Consider the following 11,881-nt stretch of genomic DNA (forward strand, 5'->3'; position numbering starts at 1 on the left):
CAAGGCGTGAGATCGGAGCATTCTCTCCCGAGAGGAGTCTAAAATAAACGCGCGGTTAGCATGCAGAAAAGGCAATAATAGAAACCTTAGGAGGCACGATTCCAGGGAAGGGCTCCACACGGCACCGCCACCCTCAGCAGTTGCTCAAGACGCAAACTGGAGGCTTCCACCAAACCCAGAGGCCTGGGCCAGAATGACCTCTCTCCCAGGCTAGGGCAAGCCAGAGGTGGGAGGCCCGAAGTGATGCAGGAAGGGCGCCCACAAAAACCAGGTCCGGTCCCTCGAGGGATGCTCTGGGGCTCCAGAGAGCGGGCCAGGGAAATCCTCTCTGCGTGGGGGCTCCCAGGCCTTCCTTCTGGAAGGAAAGCTGGAATAGCCAAGTCAGGATTCTAGAATAAATTCCGGGAGGTAAAGCTGCCCTGGACTTGGCCTGGGATGGGAGTGAGGTGGGAGCCGGGAGACCAAGGCATGAGAAGCAGCAGTAGGCGGTGAGGGCCTGGGGCCCCCTGGGAGGGTGGTCCTGGGGTCGGCCACCCCGGACCCTCCCGTGCACGCTTGGTGGTCACAGCTCCTCCTCTTCCGTTGTCAGGGAGACTCGGTGGCAAAATCTGAGAAGCACCAGCATATCAGGATAAAAGGTGGCCTTTGGCATCAGATGAGCTTGAATTTCCATTTCACTTCTGTTAGGGATTGAACTGTGTGCCCCCTCCTCCACCCCAAATCCGTACTTTGAGATCCCAGCCCCCAGGACCTCAGACTGTGACCTTACTTGGAAACAGGGTCGTTGCAGATGTGATGAGAAAAGATGGGGTCGTGGCGGAGTGGGGTGGGCCCCTCAGCCAGTGTGCCTGGGGTCCTTACACAAAGGGGGAGTTCGGATCCAAACACACACAGAGAGAGAGCGAGAGAGACCACGTGAAGATGAAGACAGAGATGGAGGCGATGCTTCTCCAAGCCAAGGAACCCTCAGGATGGCCAGGAAACCACCAGAAGCCAAAGGAGAGGCCTGGAACAGATTCCTCCCGCCAGGCCTCAGAAGACAGCAACCCTGCCCACACCTTGGCCCCGGAATCCAGCCCCCAGAACTCGGAGGCAACGCGTTTCTGTGGTTTACAGTCTGTGATCCTTTGTCATGATGGCCCCAGAAAACTAACACAGCCTCCCTGCACAGGCTGACCTCACGCAGTAGAAGGTCCTTGGGGCCTCCAGCAGGTGATGCTGTGACTGGGGGATAACGGCACCCGCCTTCGTGACTGACCTGAGGATGACAGGACGGCGGGCCCTGACAGCGCCCTGCCTGGGCCCCTGAACCAGACAACTTGCCTGTAAGCCATCTCTGGAGTCTGCGTGGCCGAGGGAGCAGAGCGGGCTGTCAGGCGGAGTCAGCCTGCCTCTCGGGGCCCCGTGCAGGCCACACCGGGGAGGCTGACCCACAAGCTGGGGTGGCCGTGGTGCGGGGCAGCACTTCTCCAAGGCTGGGAGCAGCGAATCAGCCCTTGGCATCCAAACCAGAGCTTTCCCGGGCCCTTGGGCCCCTGTCTCCCTCCTCCCCAAAGCCCCAGAGCCCTCGAACTGCTCCCGCAGTCGGGAGGAAGACAGCAGGGAGTTGTGGGGGTAAAGCTCAGCAGAGCAGACACCCCGTAACCCCAGGAACACGCAGCCCCCCCACCAGAAAGCAAGCGAGGAAGCCGGGGCCAGACTCTCCAAGGAGCGCTGCCTACCGCAGCAGGCACTTCCAGGGGGGCACCCTGGGGACAGAGTCAGCTTCCTGGCCCCAGGTAGGCTCAGTTCAGGGCCTGCCGCCCTTCCTTCACCTCTGGTCGAGCCGAGTCTCCCTGACAATCAGAAAGAATGAGATCAGCCCCCGAAAATGCTAGCGGGGCAGAGCGCGCAGTTGCTGTTTTGATACCTCAGCTTATAGCTCAAAAATCCACGGGGAGTTGGGATTCGAAGGCACACTACATCTGTGTATGTTTAAATACAAAAAACCAATCTTTGTATTGCTGACCAGTTAAAGGGACTATTCCCCCCACCCCCCACTGCCCCCAGCTTTGGGGTAAAATTTACCCTCTGGGAAGACGAGTCCTAGGCTGGAGGGATCCTAGCTGGAGAGAGCCGGCCTGGTACCAGGCTGCCTTTCGGTACAAACATGAGCTCACCACCCGCCTCCCCGTGGGGGTTGGCCTCTTTGCACACTACCCTCAGGGTGCAGGCCCGGGGGCACGGCTCCCCCCAGGCCCCCAGCCTTGCTCACACCCCCTCCCAGAACTGGCACCCCTTCCTCTTGCAGCCCCATGCCGTTCCTGGTGGCCATCTGTGCTCCTGGTCCCTGTGGGGGCTCAAGGCTTTGCAGACCTCAGCCAGGCAGCAATCTAGGCCCCCTACGGGCTCCAAGGTCTGGCCATGGGCCCTGTTCCCACCACTTGAGATGCCGGGGAGGTGCATTTGGCTGTTGGCATGGCTCATCGTTCCTGCCCTCGAAGTCATTTCTGATAGCAGAATGTGGTCCTTCACGCTCTGGCTCATTTCCTGCATGCCAGGGCCTGGCCAGGAGCTGGGGTGTAAGTGACAACAGGGAGTGCCCACAGGGTGGTGGGGAAGAGATGTGATAGTGCAGGGCGATAGGCTGGTAGGTGTCTTGGCCAGGGCAAGCTCGGGGAGCTGTGAAACCACAAGGGAAGGGGCCCAGCCTGGACAGGGCCAGGGTGCAGGGGGCACGGTCACTCCTGGAGGAAGTGATGGATATGATGAGGCGTGAAAGACCCCTAGGACCAGAGTTCCCATTGTGGCTCAGCAGGTTAAAGACCTAACATACTGTCCCTGAGGATGCAGGTTCCATCCCTGGCCTCTCTCAGTGGGTTAAGGATCCAGCGTCGCCATGAGCTGTGGATGCTGCTTGGATCTGGTGTGGCTGTGGCTGTGGCGATGGCCAGCAGCTGAGGCTCCAATTCACCCCCTAGCCTGCAACTTCCATATGCCACAGGTGCAGCCATAAAAAGAAAGGGAAAAAAAGACCCCTAGGAGTCTAAGGAAGGAAGAGCCTTCCAGGTGAAGGCCGCTGTGCTCCTGCCCGCGTGCTGGCCCTCTGATAATCCGAGAACGGACCGCCCCTTTCCAGCTAAGGCTCTCCAAGCACCTCCATCTGCATGCTGTGCGCCCCAGGCTGGCGGCCCTGGCATCCTAAGATTAGCACCTGTGGGCACATGAGCAGCGGGTGTGCCCACCTGGCACCCCCCACCTGCCACAGCAGGGCTCCACGGGCCCAGGTTCAGGGATCCTGGGGAGAAGGGAGGGTGTGGCCGTCTCATTGGACGGGGAGGGGGCGCCTCTGGGCGGCAACTTTGTGTCCTCCCAAAGCCCAGGCGTTGAAGCCCTTCCCTCCAAAGTGCTGGTGCGGAAGTGGGGCCTTTGGGAGGTCATCAAGATTAGCCGAGGTCCTGGGGGCGGAGCCCCATGGAGGGGATGAGCGCCCTTCTAAGAGTCAGTTGAGAGCCCGCCCCCCTCCGCTCTCCTCTGTGTGAGGACACAGCAAGGAGGTGGCCGTCTGCAGCCCTGGAGAGGGCCCTCGCCAGGCCCTCCTCCAGGCCCCGCACCAGTGAGAAATGAGTGTCTGTGGTTTATAAGCCACCCAGTCTGTGCTACTTGGTATGGTGCCCAAATGGACCAAGGCCCAAGGCCGGGGCAAACCACAGAGCGCCCAGAAGCCCCCCCGAGGCTGCCGACCTATGTACAAGGGATTTTCGTAGATGGAATGCTTTCTTCCTCTCGGCCACAGTGGCTGTGATTTCAAGGGATCTGGGGTTCACGGCGGAGGGAGGGGTCCTCCAGCTGCCGGAGTCGAGCCCCAAAGGGTTTACTCAGAGTGGCCCCAAGAGGGCCTCCTGGGCTCAGGACAGTCTGGTACGTGTGGCCACGCTGCGACTGATGGCTAGGGCGCCAGCAGAACCCTGAGGAAAGCCTGGCTAAGGGAGGTGGCAGCAGGAGGCCAGCCTTCTCCCGGCAGCAGGAGGGCGCCCCCAGAGTCTCCGCCGCAGCCAGGGCCGTGGAGGCTGGGCCCCAGCCTCTGTTGAACACGACCCTGGGGAGACGTGACTGGATCGGTCCCTTGGCACTGAGTGGAGGCGCAAGAGGGCCGCATCCCTGGTCCACCTGTCCCAAGTTGGAGTGATCGCAGCTGTCCCTAAGGGCAGAGACCCGCAGGTCTCCGTGCCCAGCTCGACGCCTGACTCATAGTAGCTGCCCAACTGAGATTGGTCACATGAAAAAGTGGATGGGTAGGTGCAGGCTGGGAGAGGTGGGGAGAGCCACAGAGGAAGTGAGCTTGTGCTTTGAGGGGTCCTCGGAATGCGGGGAGGGGTGCCGGGCAGCCCACGCACCAAGCGAGGCTCAGGAGACCCCCTCACCGGCGAAGCTCGCTCCTCTCCCCCACATGGTTGTAGACGGCCCGCCAGAGGCGCGGGCCCCTTGCTCAGGGCACCAAGCTCCTGCGTGGCAGACATGAGATTCGAACACAGGGCTGAGCCTCAGGGTCCACTGAGCATGAGATGGGGAGCTGAAGGGGCCGGGCTCCTGGCCCCAGCTCCCAGCCACGGCCGCTCCATTGTCATCCATGTTTCTACGGGGACACACTGGGTTCCCCCAAGAAGCGTCTGCAGCTTTTTCGCCCCGTACCCTTTCTGGGGCCTCGGCTGAGCTCCGTCCTCTCCCGGCTCGGCAGCAGTCACAGGCCCTCAGGCAGCGCCCCTCTGCCCGCACCCCCAAGCCGGTGCCTCTGGGAACCAAGGTGGTGAGTCCCGCGTCGCCGTGTGCGTGGGAGCAGGGCCAGCCCCCAGCGCGGGGCCCGGCGTGCAGAAGGTGCTCTGGGAACAGGCACTGTTAGCCTGAGCCCCCAGGATGATGAATAACCAGACAGAGGGCACCCGTGTGTGTCAGATCCGGAGGGTGAGACAAGGACAGGCAGGCGAAGGAAGGGCGAGCTCAGTGGCCAGGAAAGGCCAGTACGAGGGGGGAGATGGTCAGAACTGGGGCGGGCCCAGCTGCTTCAAGGAGCCGCAGCGGCCGGCCTCGGGTCCCCCAGGGCTCCCTGGGGCTGCGGCTCGGGGCTTCTGGATGGGAGGGGGCCGGGGACTTCACGCTGCCTCTGTGCGCCAGGACCTCCCCACAGCGATGGGCTGCCCGCAGCCCCGCTCTGCCCTGTCCCTGTGCCGGGCATTCTACCCACCCAAACACCCACTCGCTCGGTCTCGCCTTCATTCAGTGAATAACACACAGCAGCTCCTCTGGGACAGTCCCTGGGCCACAAAGCACCCAGGACAGCCCCCACCCCCCAACTCCATCCTCCCAGAGCTGACAGGGACAAAACCCCATAAATGCTGTGATCAGGAGGCCGGGGGCTGGGGGAGCCCTGAGAAGGGAAGGCCTGACTCAGCCTGGGGTAGGGGCAGAGACTGGGTGGGACCTGGGGACAAGTCCGAAGTTCAGGGTGAAAAGCGAGAACCTAGATTTAAGCCAAAGGCACGTGGCCTTTCCTTCCGTGACAGTCAGATCCAGGGGTGAGCCTGGGAACTAAGCGGCCATCAGAACCTTTACTGGCTCTTTCGTCCATGGATGCGAGCAGGAAATCAGGAAGCCGGAGCTGCTGCCACTGCCATTTGAGGGACACCAGGGAGTCGGCCTTGGGATGCGCGAGCGCTGCGGCTGACAGCAAAGGGGGCAGAAAGATCTGAGTGCTTGACAACAATGTGGTGAGGCCTGCCCTACCTTTGAACTTCCTGTTAGGAGTTAATAACTTTCCTTATTGTTTAAATTTTTTAAAGTGGGCGTGATGCCATTGCAAGTTGAGACGATGGACAAAGGCCAGGAAGCCGTGGTCCGGGAGGCTCCCTGGGCCTGCGCTGTTAGCAGAGGGACGGGGCCTGAGTGGGCAGTGACGCCAAAGTCCAATGATTCCTGGCATGAAGCTGCCTCCCCTTTTCTCGCCTTCGCCTGAAACTGAACCCTGATGAGGCGAAAGGGACATTGGGGAGAGAAGGCTGCTTGTTAAAAAAAAAAAAAAAAAAACAGAGGTGAAATTCATATAACCTAAAATTAACCATTTAAAGTGAACAATTCAGGAGTTCCCACTGTGGCTCAGTGGTAATGAACCCAACTAGTAGCCATGAGGATGTGGGTTCGATCCCTGGCCTCGTTCAGTGGGTTAAGGATCCCGCATTGCCGTGAGCTGTAGTGTAAGTCACAGACATAGCTTGGATCTTGTGTTGCTGTGGCTGTGGCGAGGGCCAGCAGCTGCAGCTCCGATTGGACCCCTGGCCTGGGAACTTCCATATACCCCCGGTGTGGTCCTTAAAAAAAGACAAAAGACAAAAACAAATAAACAAACAAATAAATAAACAAATAAATAAAGTGAATGATCCAGGAGTTCCCTGGTGGCACAGTGGGGTAAGGATCTGGTTGTCACTGCTGTGACTCAAGTCGTTGCCGTGGTGCAGGTTCAATCCCTGGCCCAGGAACTTCTGCATGGGTGGGCACAGCACAAAATAATAATAAAATAAATAAAGTGAACACGTCAGTGGCAGTTGGGATATTCACAGTGTGTGCAGCCAACACCTCTACCTACTTTCATAACCTTGTGCCCACTAGGCCAGTAGTTCCCACCCCACCCCAGCCCTTGGCAGCTAGTAATCTGCTTTCTGCTTCTGTGTATTTGCCTGTTCTGGAGATTTCATTTGAAAGGACTCTTAACAGCATGAAGTCTTTTATATCAAATTTATTTCACTTAGCATAATGCTTTATTTTTTTTAATTTAGATATAATTGGCATAAAACATTATATTAATTTTTGTTGTACAACATACTGATGTGATACTTCATTTTTTGTTTTTGGCTGCACTTGTGGCATGTGGATGTCCCCGGGTCAGGGACTGGACCCACACCACAGCAGCGACCCAAGCCACTGCAGTGACAGCGCCAGATCCTTAATCCACTGCGCCACAAGAGAACTCCGATATTTCATTTTTTAAATAGTTGAATAATAGTCCATCGTATGGCAATACCACATTTTATACATTCATATATCGATGGACGTTTGGGCTGTTTCTGCCTTTTGGCCATTGTAAATGATAGTATGATGAACATTCATGTACAAGTTTTTGCTTGAACAGCTGTCTTAGGGTTCAGAGCTAAGAGTGAAATTGCTGAGTCACATGGTAACCATGTGCTTAACTTTTGGGAGGGATAGTTACCAAGTCCGAGTTGGTACTGCTCACCACATGACGGGCCAATAAATCAAGACACAAGTTGTTGGGACAAAGGAATAGCAGACCAAGAAGACGGTGGGCTAGTGTCCCAAAGAACCATCCTCCCCAAGTTAGAACTGAGGCTTCATTTATATTAAAAGCGGGGTTGGGGGGGGCAAAGTTCTTGGTGTCAGAATCCTTTGTTCTTACAGCTGTCCAGTTAGGTCAGATCATGATGTGCCTGTAAACCTCCACCAAGTCAAGTGCTATTGCAGGAGTTCCCGTCATGGCGCAGTGGTTAACGAATCCGACTAGGAACCATGAGGTTGCGGGTTCGATCCCTGCCCTTGCTCAGTGGGTTAACGATCCGGTGTTGCCGTGAGCTGTGGTGTAGGTTGCAGACGCGGCTCGGACCCTGCGTTGCTGTGGCTCTGGCGTAGGCCGGAGGCTACAGCTCCGATTCAACCCCTAGCCTGGGAACCTCCATATGCCGCGGGAGCGGCCCAAGAAATAGTGAAAAGACCAAAAAAAAAAAAAAAAGTGCTATTGCAGTGGTATCTCTACATGTATGGAAAACATTTTATCTCTGTATGACCCTTAAGGGTCAGAGCCTTGAAAAGGAACTATGCTGCATATTTCAAGCTATCATTCTTAACTTGTAACAAAAACAGTAGAACACAAAGGTTAAAGTAAAAGAAACAGATCCACTATGGAGTCGGATTTGTCCTACCCTGTTACACCTCCAGACCAGGCAGTGGGAGGAGCCCCCATCCCTGTGGTGGCCACTGACAGCTCATGACCAAGAGCTGCATCTAAAGAGGTTCAGCCCCCAGGCTGTTAGCCCAGAGCCTGGTGTTCACGTCCCAAATGGCAGCATGAGATGGGGAGGCCAGGCTAGAAGGAACTTCCCAAGGAGCTGCCCCAGGAGGAGTTATAAAGAGGGGCCACAGAGGAGCTGTCGGCTTGCAAGCCAGTGTTCCCAGAGGCGCCCGGCTCTTGCTTACTTACCTGCTCACAAACCTCCACTCGGAACAGGGATCCTTGGCACGGGCTGAACCCAGGCCCCAGTTCCTGCTTTGTCACTCCAGGTTCCGTAGAGGCAGGATCACTGCTCTGAGTCCCAACCCACGTGGCTGGGGTCCTTCCCTTGGGTGGTCCGTGAGAGGCCCTTCCCCTGGGGGCCAGACCACATCCCAGGGCCACCGGGTCAGGGCGTGCAACACACAGCCACTCCTGGCCTTCTCTGTGCCAGGCCCTGGGCTGGGAGCCAAGGATTCAGCGAGAACAATTTCACTCACGCATGGACTGGACCTCCATGTGGAGCTCGTAATCTGAAGGGAAGGACAAGAAGAAATTTTAAACTACTACAGTGAGATACTGCTCACACCCAGCAGGATGGCTATAATCAAACCGACAAATAGTAACAACTGTTGGCAAGGACGTGGAGAAATTGCAATGTTCCCTGTGCATTTCTGGGGCAATGGGAAAGGGTGCGGCCACTTTGGAAAACAGCCGGGCAGTTGACCCAGCAATTCTGCTCCTAGCTATAGACCTAAAAATCCCTGGAAATAGATGTTCACACAAAAACTTGTGCACCAATGTTCACAGCAGCATTATTCACCATAATCCAAAAGTAAAAACAACCCCAAGGTCCATCTGCTGGTGACTGAAAAAAGAAAACGTGTTACGTACATACAATGGAATATCACTCAGCCCTGAAAAGGAATGAAGTACTGATTCGTGCAACAACATGGAGGAACCTTGAAAGCATGATGCTGCGTGAAGGGAGCCAGACACAAAAAGCCACGTATGGTACGATGCCATTTATCTGTCATGTCCAGAACAGGCAAATCCATAGAGAAGAAAGCAGATGAGTGGGTGCCAGGGGCTGGAGGCGGGAGGGATGGATCGTGACTGCTAATGGGCATGGGGTTTCCTCTGGGGGTGAAGAAAATATTCTGGAACGAGAGAGAGATGATGGCCGCACTAAACCATCATTTTAGTTGCAAGATATGGTTGCATATACTAAACGCCACCCCCTGTGTAGGTTAAGATGGTTATATCTGAATTTCGTCTCAATGGAAAACAAATACGTGACTTGATTTCAGCAGCGATTAGTGCTACGTAGACTTTGAAAGAGAAAAACCAGGGTGGGGCGGGCTTTAGCCAGGGAGTCAATAAAGGCCTCTCGGGGAGGATGGTGTCTAAGCTGAGACTTGAAAGTAATGAGCCTGGCACGCTAAGAGCCGGGGGAGGACCACTTCGGGGCAACGAGACGAAAAAGACTTGGACTCCATCTTCACAGCCCAGTGCGGGGGACACACGCGGAGTGACACTGACCTGGCCACTCCGAGAGGCACAGAGGATGGTGGGGTGGCACCGGAGGACGCCCGCCCTGGGTGAGCAGATAAGGGCAGGGAAGGGGGCCGTTCCTGAGCTGGGCCTTGAAGAATGGGGCAGGACTCTGCCAGGGCAGGAAGGGGGAAGCCTGAAATCCTGTGGCCACAATGCTGAGAAGGAGCGTCACCTTCTGGTCCCCAACTCCGGCCCCAGCCAGTTCGGGTCACACTAACAGGCAGGGGCTCGGCAGCACCCGTGGGCATCTTGGCCACGGGCTGGGTCAGAGCGGATCTGGGAGGGAGGGCAAAGCCAGTCCTTTCAGACCTGCTTTTTCCTGCTTTCTACGGTGTCTGGGGGCCTGCGGAGTCCAGGCGAAGAGACCAGGCCGGGGCTTCCTGACTCACAAGTAGGTTGAGTTTATTGTTGGCACACAGCTAGTCCACCCACCCCATTCCTACTTAGGTCCGGAGACCAAGGGTTCAGCGCCGCGGCCCACAGCCTGCACGCAAAGTGCTGTGAGCCCTTGACCTTCGGCGTATTGATACAGCCACCAGGCCGGTGCTATGGGGGTGGGCAGTTGCTGGCCACGTTTTGCAATCTCAGTGTCGGTCAGTCTTTCTGCTCTGAGAAACGGGACAACATTCCGGAGACAAGCGAATGCATGCACATGGCGAGTGAAGGGAGAAGCTCGGCGGAGACCTCAAGGGGTCACCTCGTCCACTGCCCGTCATGTACCCAACAGGGAAGCCCAGGCCCGGAGCAGGGATTGAGCAAGCTGGCGGGCGCAAGGGTCGCAGAGCAGGAGGGTGGATGGGGAAGAGCGCGGGCCCCGGGTTCGGAGAAACGGAGTCTGAAGCGCAGCCGCACCGCTTGCTTGCTGTGTGACCCACACAAGGCTTTCCCCCGTCTGCGCCTCAGGTTCCCCATCTGTAAGATGGGAGCAACGGCAGGGCCTCTCAGAGCTGATGCGAAGGTTAGAGGCCGGGTGACATCAAGGGCTCCGGAGGTGCTCGAGAAATGCAACTACCCTTCTTTGTTTTGTAATATCTGTTCCTTAGTCTGCCACCCAGGCCACGTGACTAAGTGGCCTTTGTACTCGAGCATCGAATTGTCCAGCAGAACAGGGACCTCTGGAGAGGCAAACGGCCCCCACGCATCCCATCCCGAGTGTGTTCCCAACGGGACCCAGGGCGGTGGGCACCCACCGCGAGAAGACGATTGCAGAGAAAGATGAAGGAGCCGCTGGTCTAAGGTCATTATCCGTTCCAGAATCAAGGCGTGTTCCGGTGCACATCGGTGGAGCAAGGCAGAGCTGAAATCTGCTGCCTGGTTTTCTGTTGAGGGACCTGGAGTGCTCTTTTCTATGCAAGAAAAACAGAACAACCCATGCCGTTGTTCTGCCATCAATTCAAAGTGCCTGGGGCGGGGAGCAGTTCCCTCCCACTCCACCCCCCAAGGTTGAGTCCCTTCCAATCCCCAGCCTCTGGACAAGCGCCAGCTAGGTCTGCCCGGGGAAATGCAGGGAGTCCAGTTACATGGGATTTTCAGAGAAACAATACATAATGTCATGGTGTAAGTATGTCCCAAAGAGTGCATGGAACATACTTATACTACAAAACTATTCATTGTTTACCTGACATTTAAACTGAACTGGGCATCTTGTGTCTGCTAAAACTGGAAACTGTGGCTCCAGCCAAACCAGCCGGGAGTTAGACCGGCGCCTGGCCGCAAATCTGGGTCACTAGGCAAATTGCAGTGGGGTTTCAGCTCCGGCTGCCCAGCCCTCCAAAAGCAGGGAAGGGAGTTCTCTAAAAGCCGTTGGTCTTAGTGGTGGGTACTTTTTGAACTACTCCCCCAGCCCAGTCAGTTCCCTCCCTCCCCCAGCCCCAGCAGTGGCCTGCCAGCTCAGCCCTGCCCAGTTTGGAAACCGCTCCTGACCAGGCAAGGCAGTGCCGCCACAGCTCACACCACGCCTTTTCCAGAAGTGCCTACTCACACCAGGCTGTTTGCAAGGCTTTGGAGCTCATCAGGGAGGTGAGCAAAGATGATCCAGCCCCTGCCCTTAGGGAGCCTGAACACTGCCATTGGCCAAGGCCCGCTCCTGTGCCAGACACTTCACCGGAGTCATGGCATTCGGGTTTGTGCTAATTACAGCATTAATGGTCGTAGCGCGGTTACAGCCGTCCCGTTTGGCAGACGCAGATGAAGAGGCTCAGAGACAGAAGCTAAGAAGCGAGGATGCCTGGATTTCAACCCAGGTTTCTCAGACTCCTGGAGACAGGATGTGCCCAGAGGGCGGAACCATGA

The sequence above is a fragment of the Sus scrofa genome, chromosome X (genome assembly GCF_000003025.6).
Source record: "Sus scrofa isolate TJ Tabasco breed Duroc chromosome X, Sscrofa11.1, whole genome shotgun sequence".
NCBI classification, from domain to species: Eukaryota; Metazoa; Chordata; class Mammalia; order Artiodactyla; family Suidae; genus Sus; species Sus scrofa.